We start from the raw sequence: 16,624 nt of genomic DNA on the forward strand, positions 1-16,624 counted from the left end.
AGGTAGGATGCTCCATCACTAATTTTAAATAAAGAAGTAACCACTGAAATTACCAACAGGTTGAAGGGTCCATCGCTAATCTTTATATAAAAAGTAACTCCTGAAATTACCACCAGGGAGGAGGGTCCATCATTAATCTTTATATAAAAAGTAACTACTGAAATTTCGAGCAGGTAGGAGGTTCCATCACTAATCTTTAACTAAAAAAAAACCGACTGAAATTACCACAAGGTAGGAGTGTCCATCACTCATCTTCATAAAAAAGTAACAAGTCAAATTACCAACAGGAAGGAGGGTCCAGCAATAATCTTTATATGAAAAGTAACTACTAAAATTACGGACAGGTCGGAGGGTCCATCACTAAAACTTACAAAAATAAATAACTACTGAAATTACCAACAGGCAGATGGCCCCATCACTAATCTTTATATAAAAAGTAACAACTCAAATTACCAACCGAGAGGAGGGTCGATCACTAATCTTGAAATAATAATTAACTATTGAAATTACCACCCGGTAGGAGGGTGCATCACTAATCTTTATATCAAAAGTAACTACTGAAGTTACCAACAGAGAGGAGGCGCCATCACTAATCTTAAAAAAAAAGAATCGACTGAAATTGCCAACAGGTAGGATGGTCCATCACAAATTTTTATTCAAAAATAACTGCTGAAATTACCACCAGGTAGGAACGTCCATCATTAATCTTTATATAAAAAGTAACCACTGAAATGACCAGCGGGTATGAAGGTCCTATCACTCATCTTTACATAAAAATTAACTGCTGAAATTACCAACAGGCAGGATGTCCCATCACTAATCTTTAACTAATAAAAAAAATAACTATTGAAATTACCAGAAGGTAGGAGTGTCCATCACAAATCTTTATAAAAAAGTAACAAGTCAAATTACCAACAGGGAGGAGGTTCCATCAATAATCTTTATATAAAAAGTAACCACTGAAATTACCGAGAGGCATGAGGCCCATCACTAATTTAACAGAGAAAAAGTGACAACTCAAATTAGCAACAGGTATGAGGGTCCATCACAAATCGTTATCAAAAAAGTAACTGCTGAAATTACCAACAGGGAGGAGGGTACGTCACTTATGCTTACATAATAAGTAACTACTGTAATTACCACCAGGTGGGAAGGTCCATCACTAATCTTTATATAAAAAGCAATTACTGAAATTACCACCAGCTAGGAGGGCCCATCAATAATCTTTACAAAAAAACCCACTGAAATTACCATCAGGTAGGAGTGTCCATCACTAATCTTTACATAAAAATATAGCGGCTGAAATTACCAAAAGGTAGGAGGAACCCATTACTAAACTTTATATAAAAAGTAACTACTGAAATTACCACCAAGCAGGAGGCCCATCACTAAATTTTTATAAAAATGTAACGACTGAAATTACCAACAGGTCGGAGGGTCCATCATTAATCTTTGCATAAAAAAGTAACCACTGAAATCACTACCAGAAAGTAGTGTCCATCATTAATCTTTATAAAAGAAAAATAAACTACTGAATTTACCAACAGGCAGGAGGCCGCATCACGAATCTTGATTTAAAAAAAGTAAATCCTGAAATTACCAACAGGTCGGAGGGTCCATCACTCACCTTCACGTAAAAAAGTAACGACTGAAATTCCCAACAAGCAGGAGGTCCCATCCCTTATCCTCGCCGAAAAAAATAACTACTGAAACTACCACCAGGTGGCAGTGTCCATCAGAAATCTTGACGTGAAAGGAAACTACTGAATTTACCATCAGGGTTGAGAGTCCATCACTAATGTTTTGTTCAAAAGTAACTACTTAAATTCACACCAGGCAGTCGGGTCCAACGCTATTTTTTATATAAAAAGCAGCTACTGAAATTACCAACAGGCAGGAGGGTCCATCAATAATCTTTACAAAAAAAGATAAACTACTGAAATTACCAACAGGTAGGAGGGTCCTCACTAATCTTTGTATAAGAAGTAACAAGTGAAATCACGAAAAGGCAGTGGGCCCCATCACTAATTTTATATAAATAAGTAACTAATGAAATTACCAACAGGGAGGTTGGTCCGTCAATAATCTTTATATAAAACGTAACAACTCAAATTACCAACAGGGAGGAGGGGCCATCATTTATCTTTATATAAAAAGTAAATACTGAAATTACCACCAGGTAGGAAGGTCCATCACTTATGATAATACAAAAAGTAACGACTGAAATTACCAGTAATTATGAGGGTTCCATCACTAATCTTTACCTTAAAAATTAACCACTGAAATCACCACCAGGTAGGATTGTCGGTCACTAATCTTGATATAGAAGTAACTACTGAAATGATCAACGGTTAGGAGGGTCCATCACTAATACTTACATGAAAATTAACCACACAAATTATGTACAGGGAGAAGGGTCCATCACTAATCTTTATGTAAAAAGTAACCACTGAAGTTACCAACATGGAGGAGGGTCCATCACTAATTTTATTTGAAAAAGTAACGACTGAAATTACCCACAGGTGGGGGGGGGGGGTTCATCATTAATCTTTATATAAAAAGAAACCACTGAAATTACAAAAGGGAGAAAGGTCCATCACGTATCTTAATATAAAAAGTAACAGCTCAAATTACCAACAGGAAGGAGTGTCCATCACTAATCTTTATATAAAAAGTAAACACTGGAATTACCAACAGGAAGGAGTGTCCATCACTAATCTTTATATAAAAAGTAAACACTGAAATTACCAACAGGAAGGAGTGTCCATCACTAATCTTTATATAAAAAGTAAACACTGAAATTACCAACAGGCAGGAGGGACCATCACGAGTCTTTATATAAAAAGGAACGAGTCAAATTACCAGCAGGTATGAGGGTCCCATCACTAACCTTTATATAAAAAAGTAACCACTGAAATTACCAAAAGGCAGGAGGCCCCGTCACTAATCTTTACATAAAAACTAACCACTGAAATTACCAAAAGGCAGGAGGCCCCGTCACAAATCTTTATATAAAAACTAACCACTGAAATTACCAAAAGGCAGGAGGCCCTGTCACTAATCTTTACATAAAAAGTAACGACTGAAATTATCAAAAGGCAGGAGACCACATCACTAATATTTACCTAAAAAAGTAACTGTTGAAATTACCAACAGGTAAGAGGGTCCATCACTAATCTATATATAAAGAGTAAGCACTGAAATTCCCAACGGTCAGGACGCCCCATCACTAATTTTATATAAAAAGGTGACAACTGAAATTACCCGCAGGTAGGAAGGGTCATCACTACTCTTTATATAAAAAGTTACAACTCAAATTGCCAAAAGGGAAGAGGGTCCGTCACCAATGTTTATAAAAAAAGAAAGTACTGAAATTACCAACAAGTATGAGAGTCCATTTCCAATCTTTGTATAAAAAGTAATTACTTTTTTTTTATTCGTTCACGGGATGTGGGCGTCGCTGGCAAGGCCAGCATTTATTGCCCATCCCCAATTGCCCTCGAGAAGGTGCTGGTGAGCCGCCTTCTTGAACCGCTGCAGTCCGTGTGGTGACGGTTCTCCCACAGTGCTGTTAGGAAGGGAGTTCCAGGATTTTGACCCAGCGACGATGAAGGAACGGCGATATATTTCCAAGTCGGGATGGTGTGTGACTTGGAGGGGAACGTGCAGGTGGTGTTGTACCCATGTGCCTGCTGCTCTTGTCCTTCTAGGTGGTAGAGGTCGCGGGTTTGGGAGGTGCTGTCGAAGAAGCCTTGGCGAGTTGCTGCAGTGCATCCTGTGGATGGTACACACTGCAGCCACAGTGCGCCGGTGGTGAAGGGAGTGAATGTTTAGGGTGATGGATGGGGTGCCAATCAAGCGGACTGCTTTATCTTGGATGGTGAAATTACCAACAGTTAGTTGGGTCCATCCCTAATCTTCATATAAAAAGTAACAACCAAAATTACCAACAGGTCGGAGGGTCCATCACTCACCTTTCCGTAAAAAAGTAACGACTGAAATTACCAACCAACAGGAGGTCCCATCCCTTATCCTCACCGAAAAAATAACTACTGAAACTACCACCAGGTGGCAGTGTCCATCAGAAATCTTGACATGAAAGGAAACTACTGAATTTACCATCAGGGTTGAGAGTCCATCACTAATCTTTTGTTCAAAAGTAACTATTTAAATTCACACCAGGGAGTCGGGTCCAACGCTATTTTTTATATAAAAAGCAGCTACTGAAATTACCAACAGGCAGGAGGGTCCATCACTCATCTTGAGATAACAAACGTAACTGCTGAAATCACCACGAGGTAGTAGGGTCCATCACTATTTTTTATAAAGAATAGAAATTACTGAAATTACCAACAGGTAGGAGGGTCCATCACTAATCTTTATATAAAAACTAACCACTGAAATTACCAACAGGCAGGAGGGTCAACCACAAATCTTTATATGAAAAGCAACTACTGAATTTACAAAAGGGAGGAAGGTCCATCACTAATCTTTTTAAATAAAGTTATTACTGGAATTAGCAACAGGTAGGCGGGTCCATCAATTATATTTATAGAGAAAGTAACCACTGAAATTACGACCAGGTCGGAGGGTTCATCACTAATCTTTATATAAAAAGCAACTACTGAATTTACAACAGGTAGGAAGGTTCTTCACTAATCTTTTTTAAAAAAGTAATACTTGAATTTCCAACAGCTAGGGGGTCCATCACTAATCTTGGTAAAAGAAAAAAACTACTGAAATTTCCAACAGAGAGGAGGGTCCATCACTTATCTTCATATGAAAAGTAACTACTGAAATTACCACCAGGTGGGAGTGTCCATCGCGAATCTTTATATATAATGTAACTACTGAAATTACCACGAGGCAGGAGGAACAATCACTCATCTTTGTACCAAAAGTAACAACTGAAATTACCAATTGACAGGAGGCCCTATCAGTAATTTTTATTTAAAAAAGGTAACTACTGAAATTACCAACAGGCGGGAGGTCCCATTACAAAACTCCAGCCAAAAATATAACTACTGAAATTACCACCAATTAGGAGTGTCCATCACTAATCTCAATATAAAAATAAACTACTGAAATTACCAACAGGTAGGAGGCTCCATCACTCATCTTTTTAAATAAAGTAACTGCTGGAATTACCAACAGCTAGGCGGGTCGATCATTAATCTTTGTAAAAGAAAAAAATACTAAAATTACCACCAGGGAGGAGGGGCCATCACTGATCTGTATAAAAAAAACGTAACTACTGAAATTAACACTGGTCAGGAGTGTCCATGACTAATCTTTATATAAAAAGTAACTGCTGAAATTACCAATAGGGAGGAGGTCCCATCACTAATCTTTACATGAAAAGTAACTACACAAATTAGCAATAGGGAGGAGGGTCCAACATTAATCTTTAGATAAATGGTAAACACTGACATTACCAAAAGGGATGAAGCTCCATCACTAATCTTTATATGAAAAGTAACTGCACAAGTTAATCTTGTGTTTGATTACACTAATGTAATTAGTGTAGGAGTAAATGCAATTTTTGTTTCTGCTGTCCGTTTATTACACGAGTGTCAGCGTGACTGACACAATCGATAAATACATCTTACAAGGTATCAAACTAGGTTGCACATTTAAGCTAGAGAATAACTTCAACTATAGTTTGAAGAAATTACAGAACGATTTTAATCTCTTTTACATTTCCACAGTGTGACTGATAGTTTGATTGGTTGCTCTTGCCTTTGCGCACACACAGCGAGGCACACACAATGTGGAATCATGATTGTAAAACAGCCGTCAAATCTACAACTTGTATATTTGTGGTGTTTTCTGAGATTGTAAGACCCCTAAAAATAATACAAAAATAAATGTGCAGCACCTGTTTAAAGTTACACGATTCATAACATTATACATTCGTGTTAATATTAGTAGAACGGTGTAAAATTCCTCACCTCCTACAGTGCTCATTATTCAGGTGCTGATACCATGAGAGATATGATAAATATATTCAAATAGAAGCACCAACCAAAACACATCTCCATGATCACACGGGCAATGTCACTACGCATAGAGAGCAGAGAAATCACACCCAGCTCGATATTGTGTATGTAGATAGATATCAGGTTCATAAAACACCAGAATTTAACATCAAAACTCAACAAACAAAAATATTCAAACAAATCTGTGAATAAGAAAATACAATAGCGCCAGACTGGGAAATACCGAGTGAAGGTAATTCATCACCTCGCTCCATATTGCCCTCCAGAATATTCACGACCTCAGGAATAAGTCGGGGTGCTGGCCTGCACTGTGAGTAAATCTTACCAATTGGTGCTCCCAGTGCAGAATCTCGGCCGTCTTGAACTGGGTTGTGGAGATCAGCGGGGCTCATTGGGTTTCACTGGGCAGCAGTCTGTGCCGCACCTGATGTGGAGAGTTGATCCGAACAGTCGGGAAATTCTCGATTCCAGAGCTAACAGCTGTTGTACTGTTGGGCGAGGAGGGATTTGGTATCACGTTTAACGAGGCGACGTTTTATCCCTCTCATTTTAATATTTCAGTCTAACCCTCCGATTAATATATTTATGACAGAGCATCAGAAACTTGGAACGCCTGTTACCACCATGGCTGAAGGTCCAAATAGGGGAGAAGATCCAACATCATCAACAAGAATGAGAATAGACACCGGTAGGTTCAGAACAATCTTTAAATATCAATTGTGTCCTGAAAAAGGGTCCAAATCACGAGCAAGAACCTGCCGCTCACACAGGAAGAGGAAACCGAGCAGATACTATGTAGATAGAGGGAAGTGAGTGACCATCCAGAGGGGCAGTACAGTCATAGGTGGAGTGACCTCATTATTGGAACTGTCCAATCGATACCTGGTGTTCGGGACGATAAGAGGGATAGAAAGAGTGACTCAGGATGGTCCTCCTGAGTAACAATGTGAAAACAGGGAGCAGTGCGGGGCAGCCCGAGTGGTGGAGGGGGGAGAGGCAGGTGGGGTACAGGAATTGGAGAGCGATAGTGCTGGGAGATTTTCTAGTCAGGGGTATGGAGAGACTCTTCTGAAGCCATGAGCATGTCGCAAATGTTAAGCTGCCTCCCTAGTGCCATAAAGAACAACATTCTGGAACAGATGGGACCGTCTCTGGGGAGTAAAGAATAGCATAATATATTCATGGTAGGAAGTACTAACACGGATAGAACTAGGTTTATACAGGGAATATTAAGATTTAAGCTCTATACTGAAAAACAAGGCCTCAATTTGGTAATCTCTGGATTGCTTTGCACTGGGACACTTAAGGAGGAAAATATGAGGCAGGTCAATGTGCGACTGCAGGGCTGGAGCAGGAGGGAAGGGTTCATGTTCTTGGGACACTCGGGTGAGTTCAGGACGAACGAAAGGGACAAACAACAATGGTTTGACAGACTGGGTACATGGAGCAGTGGGAAGGTTTCACCTGATGGGACTGGAGCGTGTGAAATATCTCGATCTGAGACTAGAGAGTGGAAATAATAAAACTGTTGAAGCAGGAACAGAAAATGTATGAAATAGTGAAAAGTTATTAGCAGGAAAATGGAAGGAGGTTTTGAAGTAGTGACAGAAGAAGTAACTTGATATTAAAAGCGAAGAAAAATGATAACGGGTCAACATTCCAATGAATTGGAGTTCAGATTGTGTGTTATTTCTGTGAATCTTCAAATCATTCCAAACACGTTTGGAAAATCAGAATCATGAGAGATGTGATGTAGTGTCTGTACAACAGGGCCTTGGTTTTCACAGGACAGGGTGAAATGTTTCTAGTTATAACGTTTTGAGGGGAGAGGAGGCCAGAATTAATAAATGTTTCTATGACAGAGCTGGAACAACAACATCAACAAATTTGCATTCATATAGCAACTAAACGGGGTAAAATGACCAAGGCACTCCAGAGGAGCGATTATCAATTTGACACCAAGTCGCATAATGAGGTATGAGGATGGGTGATCAATAGCTTGGTCAAAGAGGTAGGTTTTAAGGATCGTCTTAAAGGAGAAGAGAGAGGCGGAGAGGTTTAGAACAGAATGAAGTTCCAGGGAGCTATTTGAAGGTAGAATCAATATGTACTCAGTTATGCAATAGGAAGGGAAATATCACAATTGTCGATGGGTTTTGCAGGCCAGCAAGCAGTGGAGATGAGATAGAGGAAACTGGGGGGGAAATAGTTGTGGTGGAAGAAGATTTGGGGAGATACAAAGTATTTCCCTTAGTTTCTAAAAATGATGGCGGAAGTTACATTTTGATGCAATAGAGGAGGCTGAAGATCCAACGTTGGAGATAACAGTAGAGAAGGATTTGGGTCTGAATTTAATAGCCGAGGTGGATATGTCACCGGGCCCAGAGATAACTCACCCGAGGGTGTGAAAGGAAGTCAGTGAGGAGATTGGAGGGAATTTGATCATAATTTTTCAACCCGCAAAATTTTGATAACACAATTGTTATCAAAAATATCCAGATGGACTGAAGGAGACCAAGTAAAGTCTCCGTTAAAATAGGAAGGGAGGGGTCAACTCGTCAACTAGAGACCAATTAGTCCACTCAATTGTGGGCAAACTCCTCGAAGCAGTAATTTCAGTTCGTATTAGTGAACTTTTATGATTCGAGGAAGTCTGGAACGGATACATTTTAGACATTGTACATTTGATTAGACTAATTTGATATAGATTTGTTGAGACGTGACTATATAGGTCAATGGATTGTAACACATGCGGTATATATGGGTTTTCAGAAGGTATTTGATAACGTGGCTCACAGGAGGCGTCAGCCGTCTGGTATTAGAGGAAATGGAGCCGCCCGGATGGAAGGTCGATAACGTGTTTAGTTTTCTCCATTGTTGTTCACAGACCGAACACTGCGATCACTGAGCTCTTGACAAAGTGCGACGGTTACCAACTGATCCAGTTGACGCAATTCGAAATGAACGGAGTGAAAATAATGACAGTCACTCAGCTACATCCTGGAAATACTGACACTCACTCAGGAACATCCTGCAAATACTGACACTCACTCAGGAACATCCTGCAAATACTGACACTCACGCAGAATCTTCCTTTAAATACTGACACTAAATGAGGAACATTCCGTAAATACTGACACTCACTCAGGCACATCCTGTAAATACTGACAATCACGCAGAATCTTCCTTTAAATACTGACACTAAATGAGGAACATTCCGTAAATACTGACACTCACTCAGGCACATCCTGTAAATACTGACACTCACTCAGGAACATCGTGTAAATACTGACACTCACACAGGAACATCCTGTAAATACTGACACTCACTCAGGCACATCCTGTAAATACTGACACTCACTCAGGCACATCCTGTAAATACTGACACTCACGCAGAATCTTCCTTTAAATACTGACACTAAATGAGGAACATTCCGTAAATACTGACACTCACTCAGACACATCCTGTGAATATTGACACTCACACAGGAACATCCTGTAAATACTGACACTCACACAGGAACATTCTGTAAATACTGACATTCACTCAGGCACATCCTGTAAATACTGACACTCACACAGGAACATCCTGTAAATACTGACACTCACACAGGAACATCCTGTAAATACCGACACTCACACAGGAACATCCTGTAAATACTGACACTCACACAGGAACATCCTGTAAATACTGACACTCACACAGGAACATCCTGTAAATACTGACACTCACACAGGAACATCCTGTAAATACTGACATTCACTCAGGAACATCCTGTAAATACTGACACTCACTCAGGAACATCCTGTAAATACTGACACTCACACAGGAACATACTGTAATACTGACACTCACACAGAATCATCCTGTAAATACTGACACTCACACAGAAACATCCTGTAAATACTGACACTCACACAGGAACATACTGTAAATACTGACACTCACTCAGGAACATCCTGTAAATACTGACACTCACACAGGAACATCCTGTAAATACTGACACTCACTGAGGAACATTCCGTAAATACTGACACTCACACAGGAACATCCTGTAAATACTGACACTCACACAGAAACATACTGTAAATACTGACACTCACTCAGGAACATCCTGTAAATACTGACACTCACACAGGAACATACTGTAAATACTGACACTCACTCAGGAACATCCTGTAAATACTGACACTCACACAGGAACATCCTGTAAATACTGACACTCACACAGGAACATACTGTAAATACTGACACTCACTGAGGAACATCCTGTAAATACTGACACTCACTCAGGAACATCCTGTAAATACTGACACTCACACAGGAACATTCTGTAAATACTGACACTCACACAGGAACATCCTGTAAATACTGACACTCACACAGGAACATCCTGTAAATACTGACACTCACTCAGGAACATCCTGTAAATACTGACACTCACACAGGAACATCCTGTAAATACTGAAACTCACACAGGAACATCCTGTAAATACTGACACTCACACAGAAACATCCTGTAAATACTGACACTCGCACAGGAACATCCTGTAAATACTGACACTCACACAGGAACATCCTGTAAATACTGACACTCACACAGGAACATACTGTAAATACTGACACTCACTCAGGAACATCCTGTAAATACTGACACTCACACAGGAACATACTGTAAATACAGACACTCACTCAGGAACATCCTGTAAATACTGACACTCACACAGGAACATACTGTAAATACTGACACTCACACAGGAACATCCTGTAAATACTGACACTCACACAGGAACATACTGTAAATACTGACACTCACACAGAAACATCCTGTAAATACTGACACTCACACAGAAACATCCTGTAAATACAGACACTCACACAGAAACATCCTGTAAATACTGACACTCACACAGGAACATACTGTAAATACTGACACTCACTCAGGAACATCCTGTAAATACTGACACTCACTCAGGAACATACTGTAAATACTGACACTCACTGAGGAACATTCCGTAAATACTGACACTCACACAGGAACATCCTGTAAATACTGACACTCACACAGGAACATACTGTAAATACTGACACTCACTCAGGAACATCCTGTAAATACTGACACTCACACAGGAACATACTGTAAATACTGACACTCACTCAGGAACATCCTGTAAATACTGACACTCACTCAGGAACATCCTGTAAATACTGACACTCACACAGGAACATCCTGTAAATACTGACACTCACACAGGAACATACTGTAAATACTGACACTCACTCAGGAACATCCTGTAAATACTGACACTCACTCAGGAACATCCTGTAAATACTGACACTCACACAGGAACATCCTGTAAATACTGACACTCACACAGGAACATCCTGTAAATACTGACACTCACACAGGAACATACTGTAAATACTGACACTCACTCAGGAACATCCTGTAAATACTGACACTCACTCAGGAACATCCTGTAAATACTGACACTCACACAGGAACATACTGTAAATATTGACACTCACACAGGAACATACTGTAAATACTGACACTCTCACAGGAACACCCTGTAAATACTAAAGCTCACCCAGGAACATCCTTTAAATACTGAAACTCGCTCAGGCATATCCTATAAATACCAACATTCACTCAGGAACATCCTGTTAATACTGGCACTCACTCAGGAACATCCTTCAATTACTGACATACACTCAGGAACATCCTGTAAATACTGACACTCACTCAGGCACATCCTGTAAATACTGACAGTCACACAGGAACATCCTGTAAATACTGACACTCACACAGGAACATCCTGTAAATACTGACATTCACTCAGGAACATCCTGTAAATACTGACACTCACTCAGGAACATCCTGTAAATACTGACACTCACACAGAAACATCCTGTAAATAATGACACTCACACAGGAACATCCTGTAAATACTGACACTCACACAGGAACATACTGTAAATACTGACACTCACACAGGAACATCCTGTAAATACTGACACTCACACAGGAACATCCTGTAAATACTGACACTCACACAGGAACATCCTGTAAATACTGACACTCACACAGAAACATCCTGTAAATACTGACACTCACACAGGAACATACTGTAAATACTGACACTCACACAGAAACATCCTGTAAATACTGACACTCACACAGAAACATCCTGTAAATACTGACACTCACTCAGGAACATCCTGTAAATACTGACACTCACTCAGGAACATACTGTAAATACTGACACTCACACAGAAACATCCTGTAAATACTGACACTCACTCAGGAACATCCTGTAAATACTGACACTCACACAGAAACATCCTGTAAATACTGACACTCACACAGAAACATCCTGTAAATACTGACACTCACACAGGAACATACTGTAAATACTGACACTCACTCAGGAACATCCTGTAAATACTGACACTCACTCAGGAACATACTGTAAATACTGACACTCACTGAGGAACATTCCGTAAATACTGACACTCACACAGGAACATCCTGTAAATACTGACACTCACACAGAAACATCCTGTAAATACTGGCACTCACTCAGGAACATACTGTAAATACTGACACTCACTCAGGAACATCCTGTAAATACTGACACTCACTCAGGAACATACTGTAAATACTGACACTCACTGAGGAACATTCCGTAAATACTGACACTCACACAGGAACATCCTGTAAATACTGACACTCACTCAGGAACATCCTGTAAATACTGACACTCACACAGGAACATCCTGTAAATACAGACACTCACACAGGAACATCCTGTAAATACTGACACTCACTCAGGAACATCCTGTAAATACTGACACTCACTCAGGAACATCCTGTAAATACTGACACTCACACAGGAACATACTGTAAATACTGACACTCACACAGGAACATCCTGTAAATACTGACACTCACACAGGAACATACTGTAAATACTGACACTCACACAGGAACATCCTGTAAATACAGACACTCACACAGGAACATCCTGTAAATACTGACACTCACACAGAAACATCCTGTAAATACTGACACTCACTCAGGAACATCCTGTAAATACTGACACTCACACAGGAACATCCTGTAAATACTGACACTCACACAGGAACATACTGTAAATACTGACACTCACTCAGGAACATCCTGTAAATACTGACACTCACTCAGGAACATCCTGTAAATACTGACACTCACACAGGAACATCCTGTAAATACTGACACTCAAACAGGAACATCCTGTAAATACTGACACTCACACAGGAACATCCTGTAAATACTTATACTCACACAGGAACAACCTGTAAATACTGACACTCACTCAGGAACATCCTGTAAATACTGACACTCACACAGGAACATATTGTAAATACTGACACTCACTGAGGAACATTCCGTAAATACTGACACTCACACAGGAACATCCTGTAAATATTGACACTCACTCAGGAACCTCCTGTAAATACTGACACTCACACAGGAACATCCTGTAAATACTGACACTCACACAGGAACATCCTGTAAATACTGACACTCACACAGGAACATCCTGTAAATACTCACACTCACACAGGAACATCCTGTAAATACTGACACTCACTCAGGAACATCCTGTAAATACTAAAGCTCACCCAGGAACATCCTTTAAATACTGAAACTCGCTCAGGCATATCCTGTAAATACCAACATTCACTCAGGAACATCCTGTTAATACTGGCACTCACTCAGGAACATCCTTCAATTACTGACACTCACTCAGGAACATCCTGTAAATACTGACACTCACTCAGGAACATCCTGTAAATATTGATACTCACTCAAGAACATTCTTCAATTACTGACACTCACTTAGGAACTTCCTGTAAATACTGACACTCACTCAGGAACATCCTGTAAATACTGACACTCACTCAGGAACATCCTGTAAATACTGACACTCACTCAGGAACATCCTTCAATTACTGACACTCACTCAGGAACATCCTGTATTTACTGACACTGAATTGGCAAACCCGAAATGCCCACTTACATATTTAGTGTTACCAGGAGGCCCCCTAATTGCACCTCCCACCCGGAATACCCTATGTAGCTGTGCATGCTTAGCAGGCGACCCCGTGATCCCATCTCCCATCCTGCAAAACCCACATTAATATACAGACTTACCAGGAGACCGGTAATTATATCCTCCATCTCACAAATTTCACCTCGATGTAAAGACTTTCAAGGAGACCCTCTAATTATATTTTACAATCCGGAAGCCACGTATAGATGCAGGCATGTACCAGGATACCCCGTAATTTAATCTCCCATCCAGGAAACCCAATGTGGTTATCGGGATTTGCCAGCAGACCCCATAATTGCATCTCCCATCCTGGAAACCCATCTAGATATAGAGACTTATGGGGGGTTCCTGCAATTACATTTACTATGCCGGAAAATCGTCTGGATATAGACACATAATGGGAGATTCTATAATTGCATATCAATTCATGAAAATCCGATATAAATTTAGATAATTGCCAAGAGAGCCCAGCAATTATATCTCATTTCCAGAAATCTCATACAAATATAGGTAAGTAACAGAAGCTCCCTTAATTGCACGCCCCAACTCCCATCCAGAAAACCCCTTCTGAATATCGAGACTTCCCAGTAAGCATCGTAAAAATTAGATCTTACATCCCTAAAACCCCATAAACACATGCAGGCTTATCAGGGACTCCAGGAGAATTGAAGATGGGGCAATGAACGACGAGAACAGTAATACAGTGAAATATAGTTTAAAAACTAATAGCTGGATATAGAGACTTATCAACAATAGCATCATCAGCGATGAGCAGACAGGAAACGGGAAGAACAGTCGCACAGTTAAACACCATAATTAATAACTGGATATAAAACTTACCAGCGACACGGAGAGCAGTTAGGCGGGCACAGTAAATGACTGGAACGTTAATAAAGTGACTTATGGTGTATAGAACTAATAGCTAAATATAGAGAATTTCCAGGGACACCGAGAGCAGTTAGGCGGGCACAATAAATGACTAGAAAAGTAATACATGGAATCATGGTTTATAGAATTAACAGCTGGATATAGACAATTACCAGGGACACCAATAGAAGGGGGAGGGAATGGTAAATGACAAGAACAGTAATTTGTGAAACACACGTTATACAATTAATAGCTGGATATCGAGTCGGACCAGAAGCAGCAACAGCAGCGAGGAGGGGATGGTAAATTCCCAGAACAGTAATACAATGAAACATGATGTATGGAACCATTCTAGTAAATCTCTTCTGCATCCTCTTTGAGGCTTTTGATTTTTCCTAAAGTGCCGTGCCCAGAACTGGGCACAATACTCCAGTAGTGGCCGAACCAGTGTTTTATAATGGTACATCATGACTTCCACACTTTGTACTCTGTGTCTCTATTGATAAAGCCCAGGATCCCGTATGCTTTTTAAACCGCATCTTCACACTTCCCTGCCACCTTCAAAGATTTGTGCACATCATCCCCAATATCTCTCTGTTCTTGAACGGCTTTTAGAATTGCGCCCTTCCATCCATACTGGCTCCCTTCGTTCTTTCCAACAAAATGTATCATTTCGCACTTCTCTGCGTTAAATTCCATCTGCCACGTGTCCGCACAGTCCACCAAGCTGTCTATATCCTCTTGAAGTCTATTACTAATCTCCTCACTGTTCACTGCACCTCCAAGTTTTGTTTCATCTGCAAATTTTGAAATTCTGCCCTATACACCCAAGTGCAAGTCATTCATATGTATCAAAAAAGCTGTGGTCCCAGTACCGACCACTGGGGAACACCACTGTACAGCCCTCCAGTCCGAAAAAAAATCGTTCACCATTATTATCTTTCTGCTGTCACTTAGTGAATCCCTGCTGCCCCTTTTATCCCATGGGGCTTCAACATTGATGACAGCCTATTATGCAACACATTGTCAAACGCCTTTTGGAAGTCCATATACACAACATCAACCGCATTGCCCTTATCAAACCTCTCGGTTACCTCATCAAATAACTCAATCAAGTTCGTTAAACACGATCGTCCTTTAACAATTCCGTGCTGGCTTTCCTTAATTAATCCCCAATTGATCAAGTGACGGTTAATATCGGCCCGGATTAGCTGCCAGTCTATTCTCTCTTTGCCCCTCTCATTTCCTTTTCCACTTCCACTCTGAACGTTTTACATTCAGCCTGATTCTCACTTGTATTTTCAACATGACATCTGTCATACGCCCCCTTTTTTCCCTGCTTCATTTAACTCACTATTTCTTCGTCATCCAGGGAGATCTGGCCTCAGTTTCCCTACCTTTCCCAATCGTGGGAATGTATCCAGAATCTACCTGATTCATCTCCACTTGAAAGGCTACCCATTATTCAATTACAGTTCTGCCTGCCACTCTTTGATTCCAATTTACCCGGGCAGAACCGTTCTCATCCCACTGAAATTCGCCCACCACCAATTGAGCATTTTGCTCTCGAGTACTCCTCTGAGTTACCCATTTATAAACAGGGCCGCATCCTGAACACGGGCCGCAGTCTGAACATGGGCCCCACACTGAACACGGCC

At 40.4% G+C, this 16,624-nt stretch overlaps 1 long non-coding RNA gene across 2 annotated transcripts in view; it reads left to right on the plus strand.

Annotated features, from left to right (window-relative positions):
* The window catches only part of LOC137315221 (uncharacterized), a 47,675-nt gene that overhangs the window by 17,513 nt on the left and 13,538 nt on the right, over positions 1-16,624 (plus strand). For both annotated transcript variants that reach the window (XR_010961364.1, XR_010961363.1), the window contains exon 4: positions 6,592-6,687. This is a non-coding gene — a long non-coding RNA (uncharacterized lncRNA). The remainder of the gene's footprint in view (positions 1-6,591; positions 6,688-16,624) is intronic.

This window comes from Heptranchias perlo, unplaced genomic scaffold (assembly GCF_035084215.1).
Source record: "Heptranchias perlo isolate sHepPer1 unplaced genomic scaffold, sHepPer1.hap1 HAP1_SCAFFOLD_54, whole genome shotgun sequence".
NCBI classification, from domain to species: Eukaryota; Metazoa; Chordata; class Chondrichthyes; order Hexanchiformes; family Hexanchidae; genus Heptranchias; species Heptranchias perlo.